This window comes from Triticum urartu, chromosome 1A (genome assembly GCF_056163025.1).
Source record: "Triticum urartu cultivar PI428250 chromosome 1A, HENAU_Tu73, whole genome shotgun sequence".
Classification (NCBI taxonomy): Eukaryota; Viridiplantae; Streptophyta; class Magnoliopsida; order Poales; family Poaceae; genus Triticum; species Triticum urartu.
The window spans coordinates 291450653-291471846 of NC_141873.1; the positions used below are offsets into that span (position 1 = coordinate 291450653).

The window sequence follows — 21194 nt, forward strand, 5'->3', positions numbered from 1 at the left end:
TGTGGGTTATCAAGATCAACTGGTGGTTCTATCTCAACATCATTGCCTGGTTCATTACTATTTGTTTGAGTATTTTCATGAACCTCATCATTATCTTCTTCATTATCAGAATGTGAGTGTTTGTAACATCCCAATTTTCAATTTGGATGTTATACATAGGACATCATATGCATATCATATTTTTATTTACATTTGGTTGTGATCCTAGAAATCTTAAGCTACTGCTCAACTAGCCCTCCACGGGGTCTTGTTCAACCAGCCCTCCACGTGGTCCTGTTCAACCATCCCTCCACGGGGTCCCTCCATCGGCTACTGTTCATCCACCCCCACCTCCTCGATCGGGTTCCTGTTCATCCAGCGGTAACGGCCTCTACTACCATGGGATCCTGTTCATCCAACCCTCACCAGGAAATGTTCATCCAACCCCCACAGGGAACTATTCATCAAGAGGCAGCTTCGATCGGCTTCAGTTAGCAGCGGTAGCGAAGAAATCACTCGGGTTCAGTTAATAGCAAGGGATCGATCCGGGTTCATTAATGTAGCTAGTGCAATCGCTCGGGTTCAGTTAGAGCCCAACGCCTCGCTCGGGTTCAGTTAGAGCGCAATGCCTCGCACACACGCGTGTACGTGTATGAGAGAAACATGCAAACCTCTGTGCATCGCTCGACCCCGACCACCCACCATAACTGGGAAGTCCCCAAAATTTTCCTTGCCCTTGCTTCTACCACGATTTTTTCTGTCATGGACGGCCCAAAGAATGTCATGCAGGTGCATCTCCGGCCCGCCCAGGACGAAAAGCCCATTTTCATAGAAGTAGGAGCCCACCACATCTATGATGATTCCGGGTTTTGTCACAATTATCGTCATAGAAGTGTCATAAGCATGACAGGAAAAAAATTTGTTCGGCCCAAAATGTCACGGATGTGTCATTTTTGTAGTGATTAATGCCTAGCAAATGCACATAATCCCCTAAATATTGTAAATGAACCCTAAAAGGAGCCAAATTTGAACACGGTGATTAGCAGGGTTTATGTTCATCGTATAAAAAATCTCATGGACAAAGGACAAAGGAAATTTGGATTCCCATTCAATCTCGGTGATTTATGCTACTTCTTGAGCTTGCGTTGGTTTTTCCCTTGAAGAGGAAAGGGTGATGCAGCAAAGTAGAGTAAGTATTTCTCTCAGTTTTGAGAACCAAGGTATCGGTCTAGTAGGAGACAATGCACAACTCACCGAATACCTGCACAAACAAACACCAACTTGCACCCAACGCAATAAAGGAGTTGTCAATCCCTTCACGGTTATTTGCAAAGTGAGATCTGATAGAGATGGATAAACGGTAAAGTAATATTTTTGGTATTTTTGGTTTATGGAATGGAAATTAAAAGATTGCAAAGGAAATAAATAGGAAACTAAAATAGTAGATCGAAAACTTATATGATGGAAAGTAGACCCGGGGGCCACAGGTTTCACTAGAGGTTTCTCTCAAGATAGAAAATATTACGGTGGGTGAACAAATTACTGTCGAGCAATTGATAGAAAAGTTGAAAGTTATGACGATATCTAAAGCAATGATTATGAATATAGGCATCACATCTGTATCAAGTAGACCGACTCCTGCCTGCATTTACTACTATTACTCCACACATCGACCGACTCTTGCCTACATCTAGATTATTAAGTTCATGAAGAACAAAGTAACGCATTAAGTAAGATGACATGATGTAGTGGGATAAACTCAAGCACTATGATGAAAACCCCATCTTATTATCCTCGATGGAGACAATACAATACGTGTCGGTTCCCCTTCTATCACTGGGATCAAGCACCGCAAGATTGAACCCAAAGCTAAGCACTTCTCCTATTGCAAGAAAAACCAATCTAGTTGGTCAAACCAAATCGATGGTTCAAAGAGACTTGCAAAGATATAAAATCATGCATATAAGAATTCAGAGGAGATTCAAATAATATTCATAGATAAGCTGATCATAAATCCACAATTCATCGGATCTCGGCAAACACACGGCAAAAAGGTATTACATCGAATAGATCTCCAAGAACATCGCAGAGAACATGGTATTGAGAATCAAAGAGAGAGAAGAAGCCATCTAGCTACTAGCTATGGACCCGTAGGTTTGTGGTAAACTACTCACGATTCATCGGAGAGGCAATGGTGTTGATGTAGAAGCCCTCCATGATCGAATCCCCCTCCGGCAGGACGCCGGAAAAGGCCCCTAGATGGGATCTCATGGGTACAAAAGGTTGCGGCGATGGAAAAGTGTTTTCGTGGCTCTCCTGGTTGGTTTGGGAATATTTGAGAATATATAGGCGGAAGAAATAGGTCGGTGGAGTCACGAGAGGCCCACAAGGGTGGGGGCGCGCGCTACCCCCTGGGCGCGCCCTCTGTCCTTGTGGCCGCCTCATGGCTTTCCTGACGTGTACTCCAAGTCCTCTGGATGTCTTCTGGTCCAAGAAAAATCATCGCAAAAGTTTCATTCCGTTTGGACTCCGTTTGATATTCCTTTTCTGTGAAACTCTAAAACAAGGAAAAAATAGGAACTGGCACTAGGCTCTAGGTTAATAGGTTAGTCCCAAAAATAATATAAACTAGCATAATAAAGCATATAAAACATCCAAAATAGATAATATAATAGCATGGAAAAATCAAAAATTATAGACACATTGGAGACGTATCAAGCATCCCCAAGCTTAATTCTTGCTCGTCCTCGAGTAGGTAAATGATAAAAACAGAATTTTAGATGTGGAATGCTACCTAACATATTTATCCATGTAATTTTCTCTATTGTGGCATGAATGTTCAGATCCGTATGATGCAAAACAGAAGTTTAATATTGACATAAAAACAATAATACTTCAACCATACTAACAAGATAATTATGTCTTCTCAAAATAACATGGCCAAAGGAAGCTTATCCCTACAAAATCATATAGTCTTGTTATGCTCCATCTTCATCACACAAAATATTCAAATCATGCACAACCCCGATGACAAGCCAAGCAATTGTTTCATACTTTTGATGTTCTCAAATTTTTTCAACTTTCACGCAATACATGAGCGTGAGCCATGGACATAGCACTATAGGTGGAGTAGAAGGTGGTTGTGGAGAAGACAAAAGAGGGAGATAGTCTCACATCAACTAGGCATATTAACGAGATATGGAGATGTCCATCAATAGATATCAATGTGAGTGGGTAGGGAATGCCATGCAACGGATGCACTAGAGCTATAAGTTTATGAAAGCTCAAAAAGAAAACTACGTGGGTGTGCATCCAACTTGCTTGCTCATGAAGACCTAGGGAAATTTGAGGAAGCACATCATTGGAATATACAAGCCAAGCTCTATAATGAAAATTCCCACTAGTATATGAAAGTGACAATATAGGAGACTCTCTATCATGAAGATCATGGTGCTACTTTGAAGCACAAGTGTGGTAAAAGGATAGTAGCATTGTCCCTTCTCTCTTTTCTCTTATTTATTTATTTTATTTGGGCCTTCTCTCATTTTTTGGCCTCTTTTTTTATTCGTCTGGAGTCTCATCCCGACTTGTGGGGGAATCATAGTCTCCACCATCCTTTCCTCACATGGGACAATGCTCTAATAATGAAGATCATCACACTTTTATATACTTACAACTCAAGAATTACAACTCGATACTTAGAACAAAATATGACTCTATGTGAATGCCTCCGGCGGTGTACCGGGATGTGCAATGAATCAAGAGTGACATGTATGAAATAATTATGAACAGTGGCTTTGCCACAAATACGATGTCAACTACATGATCATGCATAGCAATATGACAATGATGGAGCGTGTCATAATAAACGGAATGGTGAAAAGTTGCATGGCAATATATCTCGGAATGGATATGGAAATGCCATAATAGGTAGATATGGTGGATGTTTTGAGGAAGGTATATGGTGGGTTTATGGTACCGGCAAAAGTTGTGTGACACAAGAGAGGCTAGCAATGGTGGAAGGGTGAGAGTGCGTATAATCCATGGACTCAACATTAGTTATAAAGAAATCACATACTTATTGCAAAAATCTATTAGTTATAGAAACAAATTACTACGCGCATGCTCCTAGGGGATAGATTGGTAGGAAAAGACCATCGCTCATCCCCGACTGTCACTCATAAGGAAGACAATCAATAAATAAATCATGCTCCGACTTCATCACATAACGGTTCACCATACGTGCATGCTATGGGAATCACAAACTTTAAAACAAGTATTTCTCAAATTCACAATTACTTACTAGCGTGACTCTAATATCACCATCTTTATATCTCAAAACAATCATAAGGAATCAAACTTCTCATAGTATTCAGTGCACTTTATATGAAAGTTTTTATTATATCCCTCTTGGATGCCTATCATATTAGGACTAAACTTATAACCAAAGCAAATTACCATGCTGTTTTAAAGACTCTCAAAATAATATAAGTGAATCTTGAGAGTTCAAAAATTTCTATAAAATAAAACCACCGACGTGCTCTAAAAATATGTAAGTGAAGCACTAGAGCAAAATTGCCTAGCTCAAAAGATATAAGTGAAGCACATAGAGTATTCTAATAAATCATGATTCACGCGTGTCTCTCCCAAAAGGTGTGTGCAGAAAGGATGATTTTGGAAAACTAAAAAATCAAAGACTCAAATCATACAAGACGCTCCAAGCAAAACACATATCATGTGGTGAATAAAAATATAGCCTCAAGTAAAGTTACCGATAGACGAAGACGAAAGAGGGGATGTCATCTGGGGCATCCCCAAGCTTAGGCTCTTGGTTGTCCTTGAATATTACCTTGGGGTGCCTTGGGCATCCCCAAGCTTAGGCTCTTACCACTCCTTATTCCATAGTCCATCAAATCCTTACCCAAAACTTGAAAACTTCACAACACAAAACTCAACAGAAAATCTCATAAGCTCCATTAGTATAAGAAAATAAATCACCACTTTTGGTACTGTTGTGAACTCATTATTTATTTATATTGGTGTAATATCTACTGTATTCCAACTTATCCATGGTTCATACCCCCCGATACTAGCCATAGAATCATCAAAATGAGCAAACAACACATAGAAAATAGAATCTGTTAAAAAACAGAACATTCTGTAGCAATCTGTAACTCTCGAATACTTTTGTAACTCCAAAAATTCTGAAAAATTAGGAAAACCTAAGCAATTTGTTTATTAATCTTCTGCAAAAAGAATCAGTATTTTGTCGCGCTTCTGTTAAAAATGAAAATTAATCTCCTGGGCGCAAAAGTTTCTGCTTTTCAGCAAGATCAAATCAACTATCACTGTAAGCTATCCCAAAGGTCTTACTTGGCACAAACACTAATTAAAACACAAAAACCACATCTAAGCAGAGGCTAGATAAATTATTTAATTGAAAGACAGGAAATAAAAATATTAGGTTGTCTCCCAACAAATGCTTTTCTTTAAAGCCTTTTAGCTAGGCATTGAGATTTCAATGACGCTCACATGAAAGACAAGAATTGAAGCGCAAAGAGAGCATCATAAGACACGTGACAAACACATCTAAGTCTAACATACTTCCTATTCATAGGAATTTTATAAGCAAACAAATTATCAAAGCAAGAAAAAGCTAGCATATGCATGGAAGAAGAAAGAAACAATAGCAATCTCAAGATAACGAGAGGTAATTTTGGAACATGAAAATTTCTACAACCATATTTTCCTCTCTCATAATAATGACATGTGGGATCATATTAAAGTTCAAAAATATAGCTATCACATAAAATTTTCTCTACATGATCCACATGCATGCAAAGTTGACACTCTTCCAAAATGGTGGGAATATCATTAACTAAAGTCATGACCTCTCCAAACCCACTTTTATCAAGAACTTCATAAGATTGAACATTATCCAAATATGTGGGATATAAAGTTGACACTCTTCCAAACCCACTTTCAGTATTATTGAAAACATTATTATCAATCTCATATTCATCATGGGGTTTAAATAAATTTTCAAGATTATAAGAAGTATCAACCCAATCATGATCATTGCAGCAAGTAGTGGACATAGCAAAACTAGCATCCCCAAGCTTAGGGTTTTGCATATTATTAGCACAACTGACATTAATAGAATGTATAATAACATCATTGCAATCATGCTTTTCATTCAAGGAACTATCGTGAATCACTTCATAAATTTCTTCTTTTAGTACTTCATGACAATTTTCAGATTCATGAATTTCAAGCAAAACTTCATAAAGATAATCTAGTGCACTCAACACACTAGCAATAGGTTTATCATAATTGGATCTCTTAAAAAGATTATCAAGTGGATGAGGATCCATAAACTCTTTGCTTACTGATTTTCAATAAACACACAATTATACCAAGCAAATGAGCAAAGAAACCAAGTAAGACATAAGGCAAACGAAAAGACGAATGAAAGAAGGTGAATAAAAAGGCGAATCTTTTCGAAAATCATTTTAGAAGTGGGGGAGAGGAAAACGAGAGGCAAATCACGAATAATGTAATGCAAGAGATGAGAGTTTATGATGGGTACTTGGTATGGCTTGACTTGGCATAGATCTCCCCGGCAATGGCGCCAGAAATTATTCCTGCTACTTCTTGAGCTTTGATGACCCACAAGTATAGGGGATCAATTGTAGCTCTTTTCGATAAGTAAGAGTGTCAAACCCAATGAGGAGAAGAAGGAAATGACAAGTGGTTTTCAGCAAGGTAATGTCTGCAAGTCCTGAAATTGTAAGTAGCAGAGTAGTTTGATACCAAGGTAATTTGTAATGAGCAAGTAATGATAGTAGTAACAAAAGTGCAGCAAGGTAGCCCAATACTTTTGAGGCAAAGGACAGGCCAAAACGGTCTCTTATGATAAGAAAAGCGTTCTTGAGGGTACACGGGAATTTCATCATGTTGGCTTAATTTGTGTTCGGTACTTTGATAATTTGATATGTGGGTGGACCGGTGCTTAGGTGTTGTTCTTACTTGAACAAACCTCCTACTTATGAGTAACCCTCCTGCAAGCATCCGCAACTATGAGAAAAGCATTAAGAATAAATTCTAACCATAGCATTAAACTTTTGGGTCCAAACGGTCCCTTACGGAATAACGCATAAACTGGGGTTTAAGCTTCTGTCACTCTCACAACCCATCATCTAATTGCTGCTCCACGATGCATTCCCTTAGGCCCAAATATGGTGAAGTGTCATGTAGTCAATGTTCACATGACACCACTAATGGAATCACAACATACATACTATCAAAATATCAAACACATATCAAGTTCACATGATTACTTGCAACATGATCTCTCCTGTGACCTCAAGAACAAAAGTAAATAATCACAAACGATAATCATGCTCATGATCATAAGGTTATTAAATAGCATATTGGATCTGAACATATAATCTTCCACCAAATAAACCATATAGTAATCAACTACAAGATGTAATCAACACTACTAGTCACCCACAAGCACCAATCTATAGTTTCGGTAACAAGATTGAACACAGGAGATGAACTAGGGTTTGAGAGGAGATGGTGTTGTTGAAGATATTGATGGAGATTTCCTGCCCCAAGATGCAGAGTTGTTGGTGATGATGATGATGATGATTTCCCCCTCCGGGAGGGAAGTTCCCTCGGCAGAATCGCTCTACCAGAGGGTAAAAGTGCTCCTGCCCAAGTTCCGCCTCGAGGCGGCGACGCTCCGTCCCTAAAGTCCTCTCCTTATTTTTTTAGGTCAAAATGACTTATATACCAGAAGATGGGCACCGGAGGTGGGCCTGGGTGAGCACAACCCACCAGGGCGCGGCTGGGCTCCCTAGCGCGCCCAGGTGGGTTGTGCCCACCTGATGGGCCCCCTCTCGTACTTATTGGCTCCAATATTCTTCATATATTCCATAAAAATTCTCCGTGAAGTTTCAGCTTATTTGGAGTTGTGCAGAATAGGTAGCCTGATGTAGCTTTTCCAGGTACAAATTTCCAGGTGTCGGAATTCTCCCCCTTTGTGTATACCTTGCATATTATAAGAGAAAAGGCATTAGAATTGCTCCAAAAGGCATTATTATGGATAAAAACATTATAAATAACAGTAAGAAAACATGATGCAAAATGGACGCATCAAGCTTGCGTTGGTTTTTCCCTTGAAGAGGAAAGGGTGATGCAGCAAAGTAGAGATAAGTATTTCCTTCAGTTTGAGAACCAAGGTATCAATCCAGTAGGAGACAACGCACAAGTCACCGAATACCTGCAAAACAAACAAACAACTTGCACCCAATGTGATAAAGGGGTTGTCAATCCCTTCACGGTTACTTGCAAAAGTGAGATATGATAAAGAGAGATAAATGGTAAAGAAATATTTTTGGTATTTTTGGTTTATAGATCAGAAAGTAAAAGATTGCAAAATAGTAGATCAGAAACTTATATGATGGAAAATAGAACTTATATGATGGAAAATAGACCCAAGGGACATAGGTTTCACTAGAGGCTTCTCTTATGATAGCAAATAATACAGTGGGTGAACAAATTACTACCGAGCAATTGATAGATAAGCGCAAAGTTATGACGATATCTAAGGCAATGATCATGAATATAGGCATCATGTCCGTGTTAAGTAGACCAAAAAAATTCTGCATCTACTACTATTACTCCACACATGGACCGCTATCCAGCATGCATCTAGAGTATTAAGTTCATAAAGAACGGAGTAACGCATTAAGCAAGATGACATGATGTAGAGGAATTAACTCAAGCAATATGATGAAAACCCCATCTTTTTATCCTCAATGGCAACAATACAATACGTGTCTTGCTGCCCCTACTGTCATTGGGAAAGGACACCGCAAGATTGAACACAAAGCTAAGCACTTCTCCCATTGCAAGAAAAACCAATCTAGTTGGCCAAACTAAACCGATAGTTCAAAGAGAATTACAAAGATATCAAACCATGCATAAAAGAATTCAGAGGAGAATCAAATAATATTCGTAGATAAGCTTATCATAAATCCACAATTCATTGGATCTCGGTGAACACACCGCAAAAGAGTATTACATCGAATAGATCTTCAAGAACATCGAGGAGAACATGGTATTGAGAATCAAATAGAGATAAGAAGCCATCTAGCTACTAGCTATGGACCCGTAGGTCTGAGGTAAACTACTCACGCTTCATCGGAAGGGCAATAGAGTTGATGTAGAAGCCCTCCGTGATTGAATCCCCCTCCGACAGGACGCTGGAAAAGGTCCCTAGATGGGATCTCACGGGTACAGAAGGTTGCTGCGATGGAAAAGTGTTTTCATGGCTTGTTCTGGTGGTTTGGGGACATAAGAGTATATATAGGCAAAAGAATTAGGTCAGGAGGTGCACGAGGGGCCCAAAAGGGTGGGGGCGCCCTACCCCCTCGGCGCTGATGTCTACTACGCAACTTTATTCTTGTAGACACGTGTTGGGCCTCCAAGCGCAGAGTTTTGTAGGACGGTAGCAATTTTCCCTCAAGTTGATGACCTAAGGTTTATCAATCCGTGGGAGGCATAGGATGAAGATGGTCTCTCTCAAACAACCCTGCAACCAAATAATAAAAAGTCTCTTGTGTCCCCAACACACCCAATACAATAGCAAATTGTATATGTGCACTAGTTCGGCGAAGAGATGGTGATAAAAGTGCAACATGGATGGTAGAAATACATTTTTATAATCTGAATAAATAAAAACAACAAGGTAGAAAATAGTAAACGGGCACAAAAACAATATTCCAATGCTTGAAAATGAGGCATAGGGTCCGTACTTTCACTAGTGCAATCTCTCAACAATGCTAATATAATTGGATCATATAACCGTCCCTCAACGTGCAACGAAGAATCACTCCAAAGTTCCTATCTAGCGGAGAACATAAGACGGAATTGTTTGTAGGGTACGAAACCACCTCAAAACTATTCTTTCCGATCAATCTATTCTAGAGTTCGTACTAAAATAACACAGCTATTCTTTCCGATCGATCTAACCAAGAGTTCGTACTAAAATAACACCAAAGCAAATTTAGATTCATAATATTCAATCCAACACAAAGAACTTCAAAGAGTGCCCAAGATTTCTACCGGAGAAACAAAGACAAGAACGTGCATCAACCCCTATGCATAGATTACCCCAATGTCACCTCGGGAATCCACGATTTGAGTGCCAAAACATATATCAAGTGAATCAATATGATACCCCATTGTCACCACGAGTATTCAATTGCAAGACATATATCAAGTGTTCTCAAATCCATAAAAGAATTCAATCCGATAACAACGAAATCTCAAAGGGAAAAACTCAATTCATCACAACAAGATAGGGAGGGGAAAACACCATATGATCCGACTATATTAACAAAGCCCGCGATACATCAAGATCGTGACATCTCAAGAACACGAGAGAGAGAGAGAGAGAGATTAAACACATAGATACTAGTACAAACCCTCGGCCCCGAGGGTGGACTACTCCCTTCTCATTGGGGTGGCCGCCGGGATGATGAAGATGGCCACCGGAGATGATTCCCCCCTCCGGCAGGGTGCCGAAAAGGGTCTAGGTTGGTTTTTAGTGGCTACAGAGCCTTGCGGTAGTGGAACTTCTGATCTAGATTAACCCCGAGGGTTTTCAGAATATTTGTGAATTTTATAGGGTAAAGAGGGGTGCGGGAGGCCACCGAGGTGGGCACAACCCACCTGGGCGCGCCTGGGCCCCCAGGCGCGCCCTGGTGGGTTGTGCCTCCCTAGGGGCACACCCAGGTGCTGCTCTGGCCCATCCTAGGTGTTCTGGTCCATATAAATTCTCCAAAAAGGTACACGGTGTTTGGACTCCGTTTGATATTGATTTTATGCGATGTAAAAAACAAGCAAAAAACAGCAAATGGCACTGGGCACTAGGTCAATATGTTAGTCCCAAAAATGATATAAAGTTGCTATAAAATGATTGTAAAACATCCAAGAATGATAATATAACAACATGAATACTTCATAAATTATAGATACGTTGGAGATGTATCAGCATCTCCAAGCTTAATTCCTACTCATCCTCGAGTAGGTAAATGATAAAAGAAATAATTTATGAAGTGTGAATGCTAGCAAAGTGCATAAGTTTGATCAATGATAATTTCAATCACTTATCCGAGCATCATAACAGCAATTTTTTCTTATAAAACTTCTCATGTTATAGTAGCAACCAATTCACATGTTAAGGTTCAAACAAAGAACTCTCTTGAAACTCAACAACCTATATTCTTAGTCACCAAGCAATTGCAATTCAACTTATTCCACGGAGTTTAAGTAAGAGCTCCACATACTCAACCATCTTATAGTCTTCTATGATTGCTAAAGCTCATCGCATACACATGAGCAAAACGTTTCAACCGGACACATAGAAAGATAGGGGCTTATAATTTCGCCTCCGAACGTATTCACCTCAAGGGTGATGTCAACAATAATAACTCATGATACCCATATCCAACTAGATATATGTGCCTAGATCTTTCCTCACCACATGATGCTTGCCAAAAGAGAAAAACATAAAAAGGAATAGAGGGAAAAACTTTGACTCTTGCATGAAAGTAAATACATAAATGTAAAAGATAGGCCCTTCAAAGAGGGAAGCAGAGGTTGCCATGTGCTTATTTGTTTGTATGCTCAACCCCTTAGTGCAAAATAATGTCACATTATATTACCCCTTATGATAGCAACCTTTATTATACAGTCTGTTGCTTTTATTCTTTGCCGTCACAAGTTCGTACAACGCTCAATTTTCTCTTACACTAAATGATCTAACACTTTTAGAAGCAATTTTTATTGCCTTATTGCGCCGATGACAACTTACTTGAAGGATCTTATTCAATCCTTAGGTAGGTATGGTGGACTCTTGAAAATAAGATTTGGGTTTAAGGGTTTTTTGGATGCACAAGTAGTATCTCTACTTGGTGCGGAATTTTTGGCTAGCAAAGATGGGGGACAAGCACCACATGTTGAAGGATCTATGACAATATAACTTCTATGTGAATATGAACAAACATAAACCATTATGTTGTCTTCCTTGTCCAATGTCAACAATTTTGGCATATAATATTTTGATGGGGGCTCACAATCACAAAAGATTTCGAAGATAGTGTATTTGCATGTGAAAGTTCTCTTCCTTATACTAATTATTCGTGAATTGCTTGTATGACCAATATTGTGATTGTCAAGCCTCAAAATATTTCACTTTCTAAACCCAATGTGAAGCTACCACTAGGCATGATATGATTTCAACTTCATGAAATCCAATTTATTCAACAATTTACTCGTAGGATATAAGTGAAGCACAAGAGTAAATGACAAGCTACTCAAAAAAGATATAAATGAAGATCATGAGCATAATATTTCTTTCTCTCAAATTAATTTAAGTGAAGCAAGAGAGAATTTCTTCAAAAATACTAAATCACACCGTGCTCAAAATGATATAAGTGAAGCACTAGAGCAATTCCATAGAAAAGAGCTTCGTTGACGGGATGTGAATGCCGCTTACCTAGCCTCCCTGGCAACTATTTGAGGAATCTATTTTATTTAAAAACTTTCAGATCTAAGTATTTTATTAAAACAGAAAGCAAAAAAAATTAAAATGGCATTTCAAAGATAGCACACATCATGTGAAGAAGCAAAAACTTAGGCTCAACCGATACTAAGCGATAATTGTTGAAGAAAAAAATGTGGGATGCCTGCCGGGGCATCCCCAAGCTTAGATGCTTGAAACTTCTTGAAATATTATATTTGGATGCCTTGGGCATCCCCAATCTTGAGCTTTTGTGTCTCCTTAATTCTTCTCATATCACAGTTTTCCTAAATCTCAAAAGCTTCATCCACACAAAACTCAACAAGAACTCGTGAGATAAGTTAGTATAAACCAATGCAAAAACCTTATCATTCTCTACTGTAGCAAATCTATAAAATTAGTATTCAACATTGCATACTAAATTCCTCTGCATATTTATAATACTCCTATACTCAAATAGGATCATTAAACAAGCAAACATATCCAAGCAATGCAAACATAATAGCAGTCTGCGAAAACAGTACAGTCTATAAAGAATGCAAGAGTATCAATACTTATTAAACTACAAAAATTATGAAAATGTTACCACACTGTAGAGAATTTATCATAGCTTATTTTGCAAAAAGTTTCAACATTTTATCAGATTCTCACTTTTCTAGGGAATTTTTGCAACATCGATAAACTTTCTGTTTTGAAACAGCAACATGTAGACTTGCAAAATAAGCATGGCAAAGGCTATACTTGATATTTTTATTGAAAAGAAAGATGCAAAATATTATTATAAATAACAGCAAGCAAATCCTAACAAAAGAAAATGATGCTCCAAGCAAAACACATATCATGTGACAAATGAAAACATAGCTCCAAGTGATAGGGATGGCAATGGGTAGGGCATGGGCGGGTACGATCTTTTTCTGCCCAAACCCATACCCAAATCTTTTTACTATACCCACCCATTTCAGTATCCATGGGCACAAAGTGGTACCCATACTCATCGGGTATTCTATACCCAATGGGTATCCGGTGGGTACAATATATAACATTGGTGTGATAAAGGTAAGATGAGAAAAGGATCTAAAACTGAAGTAAGGTACTGAGCCATCACAATCTGATTTGCACTTACATCAAAAGTTCACAATGACGATTGACACACAAAGGTCTTAATCTCCATTACAAACTAACTTTGAAAAAAAACAAGTTTGCAAACTTGCAATGCTAAGAAAATCAACCAAGCAACATGGATTGAATAACAGCAATGCACTCCCATGCTTCAATGCTAACCGCCAAGTAATGAGCCACTTGCTGCTCATTTTGGTCTTCGATAGTGATTTCAGATTCCCATTCCTCCTACAAAAAATAATAAAAAGTATAAGAATGTACTCAATAGCATCATTTGTACAAGATAAATTGTAAATGGAGGCAATGTAATGTTACCATGGCTTCTTCATCTTCAAGAATAGATTGAATCGCAAAATGATCGGAAGTGACATTATCTAAAGCAAAGTTATTCTAAAATTAGTAAGAAGATAATCAAAGAAAAAATAATGCATAACTACTCCTAATAGAAATAAATGGATTTAAAACTAATTGACTTTCCTAGCATCACCTTTTGTCAACCTCTTTTTTTGTTGTTTTGAATCTATGGATTTCTTAGCATCACCCGTTTCCAAATGAGACCTTAAATGTGATGTCCCATGAGATTGTTCCCCACTAATTTTCTTGTGTTAGAACACACATTCAGCTTTCAATTTCCTATCAACAATTACCTCCTCAAAATCATTCCTAACCACAGATCTACGTTTTGTCTTGGAACCAGATTGTGTACCACTATTCACTACCTCACTTTTAGTACCATTACCTTATTGTATTGCTGACATATTCGTAGCTGACCTCTCTTCTGCCGGTGAGAGTGACAAGCCAGTGTTAGGAGACGCCATTCCAACAACCTTAAAAAAATAGTCAAAAAATTATGAGGACAGTTTATGCTTACTGTATGCCATATGATACAGAAAGACAAATGTTCAAAGAACTGAAACTAATTAAAAGACATATGTTCAGAGAACTCAAACTGTAAATTTATGCATACATATATTCTATTCCATGACTAGAAAAACGCTCACCTATTCCCTCAAACTGACGTTGCTTTGCTTCTCCTCTCCAAGTCCATCAGTCATCTTCATGGTCTCTGCCCTCTGCCAACCATGATCGCTAGAGGAGCAGCAAAGAGCACAACAGCGACCAGGAAGGGTAGCCAGCGAGAGGCCCTATCCAGCAGAAGGAAGGGCGGCCAGGGAGCCGCCCTAGTCGGCGGCAAGGAAGGGCGGCCAGCGAGCTGCCACTAGGCGGCGGCAAATCTGGACGGCGACGACTAGAGTCTAGAGAACTCAGCACTAAGGGACTGGGAAAGTGGGAAAGGATTAGGAGTTAAGTAGTAGCAGGGGAGAGGAAGATTTGAAGAATCAATTTGAAGATGCAGATTTTAGAGGGGCACCTCGGTTGGGGATGAACCGACGAGGATTCATTAACTCTGCTCTTGATTGCTTCGTTTTTCGAGGTCGGGGAAAAGCAGAGAAGATAACTGATGTAGGTTTAAGAGGGGTCTGGTGGGATGGCCAGCTACGGGCCTTTAGTCCATGGGCTAGTTAAGAACTTGAGATAATTATTGTACGTTTACCCACATATTATAGGGTTTAATTAATTTATTGATTTTTTGGGTATCCATTGGGTTACCCATGGGTATAATTTCATGCCCATACCCTACCCATGCATGTTGCGGGTATGGATACCCATTACCCATGGGTATGAAGTGGTAGAAAGTCTCACCCATGCCCACTATTTTCGGGTAGGGTACCCGCGGGTACCCATACCCATGGGCAAAGCTGACATCCCTACCAAGTGAGGTTACTGATAATGTTGGAGACGAAAGAGGGGATGCCTTTCGGGGCTTCCTTGAATATTACATAGGAGTGCCTTCGGCATCCCCAAGCTTAGGGTCTTGTCACTCCTTATTCTCCTCATATAGACATCTCACCCAAAACTTGAAAACTTCAAACACACAAAACTTAACGGAACTTTGTAAGATAGCTTAGTATGATAAAGGGCAAACCATTTCACTTTTGGTATTGTCAAAGACAAGATTCATAATTGTTCTCACACAATGCGTGCTATAGCATATCATTTCCACAATTTATATTGAGCAATATAAGCCATGGAAATTAGAAAACAAGCAAGCTATGCATTGAAAACAGAATCTGTGAAAAACAAAACAGTCTGTAGTAATATGTACTCCAACCATACTTCTGCTACTCCACAAATTCTAAAAAAAATAGGAAAACCTGGGTAATTTATCTATTAATCTTCTGAAAAAAGAATCAACATTTTATCATGCTTCTGTTAAAAATGAGAATTGTTTTCCCGAGTGCAAAAGTTTCTATTTTTCAGCAAGATCAAATCAACTATCACCGTAAGCCATCCCGAAGGTCTTACTTGACATTTATTGAAACAAAAGTAATAAAACATGATCACTACAGTAGCCTAATCATGTGAACACACAAAAACAGTAGGTAAAAGTGTTGGGTTGTCTCCCAACAAGCGCTTTTCTTTAATGCCTTTTAGCTAGGCATGATGATTTCAATGATGCTCACATAAAATATAAGAACTGAAACACAAAGAGAGCATCATGGAGCATATGACTAGCACATTTAAGTCTAACCCACTTCCTATGCATAGGGATTTTGTGAGCAAACAACTTATGGGAACAAGAATCAACTAGAATAGGAAGGCAAAACAAGCATAACTTCAAAACTTTCAACACATAGAGAGTAAACTTGATATTATTGCATTTCCTACAAGCATATGTTCCTCCCTCATAATACTTTTCAGTAGCATCATGAATGAATTCAACAATATAACTATCACATAAAGCATTCTTTTGTACATCCCAATTTTCAATTTGGATGTTAATCATTAGGTCATCATATGCATCCATATTTTGAGGATTCTAAATTTGATTTATTTGGACATTTTGATCCTAGTGACCTTAAGCAACTCAAGGACCCTTTGAGAGAGTTGGAAGTTTTCATAAAATTCCATTTTTGAATTTTCAAAAATTGGTAAACTGGATGAAGGTGATTTTCTTTATTTGACATTAGTTTTCCAATTCTTTCAAAATAAATAAAATAATGAGAGAAGATAATATGACTTCTTCAAAATAGAGGAAATAATGGAAATTTAATTTTGAATAAAAATATAAATTTTATTTGAGATTTTTTTCGGGTAAATTAGGGGAAATTGCATTTTAGCCCAGAAAAAAGTTCATGTTGTCCTAAATATTAGTAGAGGACCATGAAAATTATTTTGGGGATTTTAGGATTTTTATTTATTTTATTTTTGGATTTTCCCTTTTCGGTGAAATTATTAAAAAAACTCTTCGACCGACTGGGCCGAAGCCTAGCCGGCCCGCACCGTCGTTGCCTTCCCCGAGCGCGGGAATCCCGCCCGACGCCACCGCCGCTCGAGTCCGAGTCGGACTCCGCCGCCGCTGGTGCCCCCTCCCCCAAGCCGCCCACCCCCCTCTTATATAGTCGCCGCCCCCTCTCCCCATCAAGCCGCCGCCCGCGCCGCACCACCGCCCGCGCCGCCGCCGCCTCGCGCAGCCCCTCTCCCCATCAAGCCGACGCCTCCTTCCGCCGCCCGCGCCGCCGCTAACCGTCGTCGGAGCCGCCGTCCCGCCTCGCCGATCTGCCATCACCGTTGGTTTTTCTCGCCGCTGGCCGAACCCTCGAGAACCGGTAAAAGCCGATCGGTTTCTATGGTTTTTTTGGTTTTAGATTAGATCGGTTTTATTTGTTTTATTTCGTTAATTAGCTAACGTTCAACCGTTTAGCTCTGTTAACCAATGAATCCGTTCGTTAGTCTCTGTTAGCGGGCGTTCGTCCTATAGATTTTTCTTTTTAGTTTATATTTCAGCCAGGGACATATCCGTGAATTATTTTCTTACCGATTAGTCCCTAATCTTCAAATCCTCACTACTTTTTGCTCGTTTATCCAAATCCAATGAAACCAATGCCAAAATCTTCATCTTGTTCCCCTATATTTAGATAAACAACTTGAACATGATTTTGGAAATTTGAAATTTGGTTTCAAGCAGATTTGAATTTTAACTTCTTTTGATCGTAGTTTGAGTTTCGTAACTCTGTTTCGATTGATTCTTTTTGCAAATCGAAGCTCTTCACTAGAACTTTCTGTTTAGATCTTTTCTTTTGGTTTTACCTTTGCATATTATGCTTTAGTGCTTATGTATGCTATTGGTTGCTCACGATAGAGTTTCCGGAGTGTGAGGCTTACTACTACGAATCTCTAGGGTTTTCCGATCGTCGGCAAGGCAAGTAACACTTTGATCATACCCCTTTATTACCCAGTTTTTATGCATTAGTTTCAATCCTAAAACATTGCATGAGTAGGACTTTGATAACATGTGGGTATTGGGAAGTAGTTGATGAGGTAGGAACCTATTGTTTTATATTCAAACCCCAGGCATTTCTGCGTTATGATTGCACTACTTTGCTATGCTCGTAGACGTGGATTGGTTTGTGAGATTCATGAAAGATTTGAGAGTTAATATTTAACTAAGGGAAACTTAAGGTGGCTAGTTTAATACACATCTGGGTGTTTGAGAAACGGATGACCGAGACACAGTCTTTCAGAAACATTAACTCTTTACTCTGGGTGGACAGTTACACCTACTTTCCCCTACATCTGCTAGCCCACCACTGAAAGAGGTCATGTAACATACTCAACTATGCTAGAGCCCATAATAGCTAGTGGCTGCACACGGAAGTTTCTAGCATGAATAATCTTATGATCCCTTTGAGCCTAGGTGGCGAACCAAAAGACAACACTGGTATATCCCCAGGTGCCTGCAACCAATCCACCCAGATATGTATTTAAGTAGCCACCTTAAGTTAACCATTAATTAACAATCTCACATCTGTCATGGATCACTCAACCCAAACCACGTCTACGAGCATAGCATGGCAACCTAAGCATAACGTAGAAGTAACTCCCAAGGGTTTGATAATAAAAGGGCAATAGGTTCTACCTCATCATCTACTTCCCAAACCCACATGTTAAGAGATCCTACTCATACAATCTTTGATCAAAGTGTTACTTGCCTTGCTGAAGATCTTCAAACCCTAGAGACTCGTAGTAGCACGCTTCGCACTACGGGTGTTCTATCGCAAACAAACAATAGAATACATAAGCACTCAAGCATGGATGCATGGATAAAACTCAAATAAAAAGATCAAATCTGAAAGTTCAACTGAAGAGCTTCGATTTGCAAAAAGAATCGATCAAATTGGAGCTACGGAACTGAAAGTACGATCAAAAGAACTTTGAATTCAAATCTGCTTGAAACCAAATTTTAAATTGTCAAAATCATGTTTTCAAGTTCTTTAACCGGAAAGAGAGGCTCGAGACGAAGATTTTGGCGTTGGTATAACTAGATTTGGACTAACAATTAAAAAGTTTGAGGGTTTGAAGATTAGTGGCTAATCTGCGATAAAAATAATCGTGGATAGGTCCCTGGCCGAAAAAATAAAATAAAAGAAAAAGGCTACGGCGCGAACATCCGCTAACAGAAGCAAACGAACGGATTCATTCATTAAAGCGAACTAACAAACGAATGTTCGCAAAATAACCTAACCGAAGAGAAAACCCAAGAAAACCGACCGATCTAAAAAACCAAGCTAGGGTTTATAAAAACTGAATGGTTTTATACCTAAAACCAGAAAAAACCGGCGGTCGACGAGGTCAACGGCGGTGGTGAACTCTGACGGGCACCGGCGTTGGCGCGGGGCGGCGGCGGCGAGGCGAGGCGGCGGAGCAGCGCGGCGCAGGGCAGCGATGGCGGAGCGGCACGGCTGCGGTGGCGGGGCGCGGCTTGCGGCGGCGGTGGTGGTGGTGCGGGTCAGGGAGAGGCGGCGGGGCGGGCGGCATTTATAGGCGGGGCGCGGCTTGCGGCGGCAGTGGTGGTGGTGCGGGTCGGGAAGAGGCGGCGGGGCGAGCGGCATTTATAGGTGGGGGCGGCTAACTTGGGGAGGGGGCCGGCCTCGGGAGGCGTGTCCCTGACGGACTCGGCGGCGGCGGCGCTCGGGACTCCAGTCCTGAGCCGAAGCGGGAGGCGGCGGCGCACTGGGCTTCGGCCCGCTCGGCTGGGCCGTTGGCCCAGTCGGGAAACGCGTATTTTAATAAATTCTGCCGAAAAGGAAAAATCCTAAAAAAAACTCTAAAAATTCTAAAAATGCCAAAAACAATTTTCACCGTCTAAATAAAATATTTAGAACAAAGTGAACATTTTCTTGGCCAAAAAATGCAATTTTGAAAAATGCATATTTTTCTAATTTAAATAAAATCCAAATAAATTATTTATTTGATTTTAACATATTTCCTCCAATATTTCTTTTATTTTGGAGAAGTCATTTTATCTCCTCTCATTTATTTATTTTATATTGAAATATTTCCGAGAGAAAAATAATTAAAACCAAAAGGATCGTCTTTTCAAATTTGAGGGAATTCAAATATGAAAATAGGGAAATCCCCAACTCTCTCAGTGGGTCCTTGAGTTTCTTAGGATTTCATGGATCAAAACCAAAATGCAATAAAATATGATATGCATATGATGACCTATGTATAACATTCCAAATTGAAATTTTGGGATGTTACAAACCTACCCCCCCTTAAGATGAATCTCGCCCTCGAGATTCAGGTTGGCTAGAAAATAGGTGTGGATGGTCTTTGCATAGGTCTTCCTCTCGTTCCCAGGTGGCTTCATCCTCGGTATGGTGGCTCCACTGAACTTTGAAAAACTTGATAACCTTGTTGCGTGTGACTCGGCTCGCAAACTCGAGAATCTTGACTGGTTTCTCCTTGTATGTCAAATCACTATCCAACTAAATTGCTTCCAGGGGCACTGTATCTCTCAGAGGAATGTCGGCCATCTCTGCATGGCACTTTTTCAACTGGGAAACGTAAAACACATCATGAACTCCTGACAATCCTTCGGGTAACTCCAACTTGTAGGCCACTTCTCCCATACGTTCCAAAACTCGGTATGGTCCTACAAATCTCGGGGCTAACTTTCCCTTGACTCCAAAATGTTTAACTCCTCGCAGAGGTGACACTCGAAGATATGCTCTGTCTCCGATTTCATATACTACCTCCTTGCGTTTTGAGTCTGCATAACTCTTTTGTCTGGACTGAGCTACCTTCAGTCTATCTCGAATCAACTTGACCTTCTCTTATGATTCTTTGATCAAATCTGCCCAAACAACTAACGGTCTCCAACTTCATCCCACATTAACGGAGCCCTGCACCTCCTTCCATACAGGGCTTCAAAAAGTGCCATCTTCAAACTAGCTTGGTAATTGTTGTTGTATGAGAACTCTGCGTAAGGCAAATTATCATCCCAAATAGATCCATAATCTAGCACACAAGCTCTCAACATGTCCTCCAGAATCTGGTTGACTCTCTCGGTCTGTCCATCTGTCTGTGGATGAAAGGCTGTACTAAACTCTACCCTGGTACCCAAAGTCTGGTGCAACTGATGCCAAAACTT

At 39.8% G+C, this 21194-nt stretch overlaps 1 long non-coding RNA gene across 2 annotated transcripts; it reads right to left on the reverse strand.

Annotated features, from left to right (window-relative positions):
• Window positions 1-13456: 13456 nt before the first annotated feature.
• On the reverse strand, window positions 13457-15180 carry LOC147990911 (uncharacterized). 2 transcript variants are annotated; one of them, XR_015610114.1, is made up of 5 exons: window positions 15069-15179; window positions 14698-14975; window positions 14436-14523; window positions 14012-14070; window positions 13457-13924 (listed from the first exon to the last, which is right to left on the reverse strand). It is a non-coding gene; the product is annotated as an uncharacterized LOC147990911 (long non-coding RNA). The 2 variants fall into 2 exon arrangements; XR_015610112.1 differs by having other exon boundaries at window positions 14698-15180.
• Between the last annotated feature and the right edge of the window lie 6014 nt (window positions 15181-21194).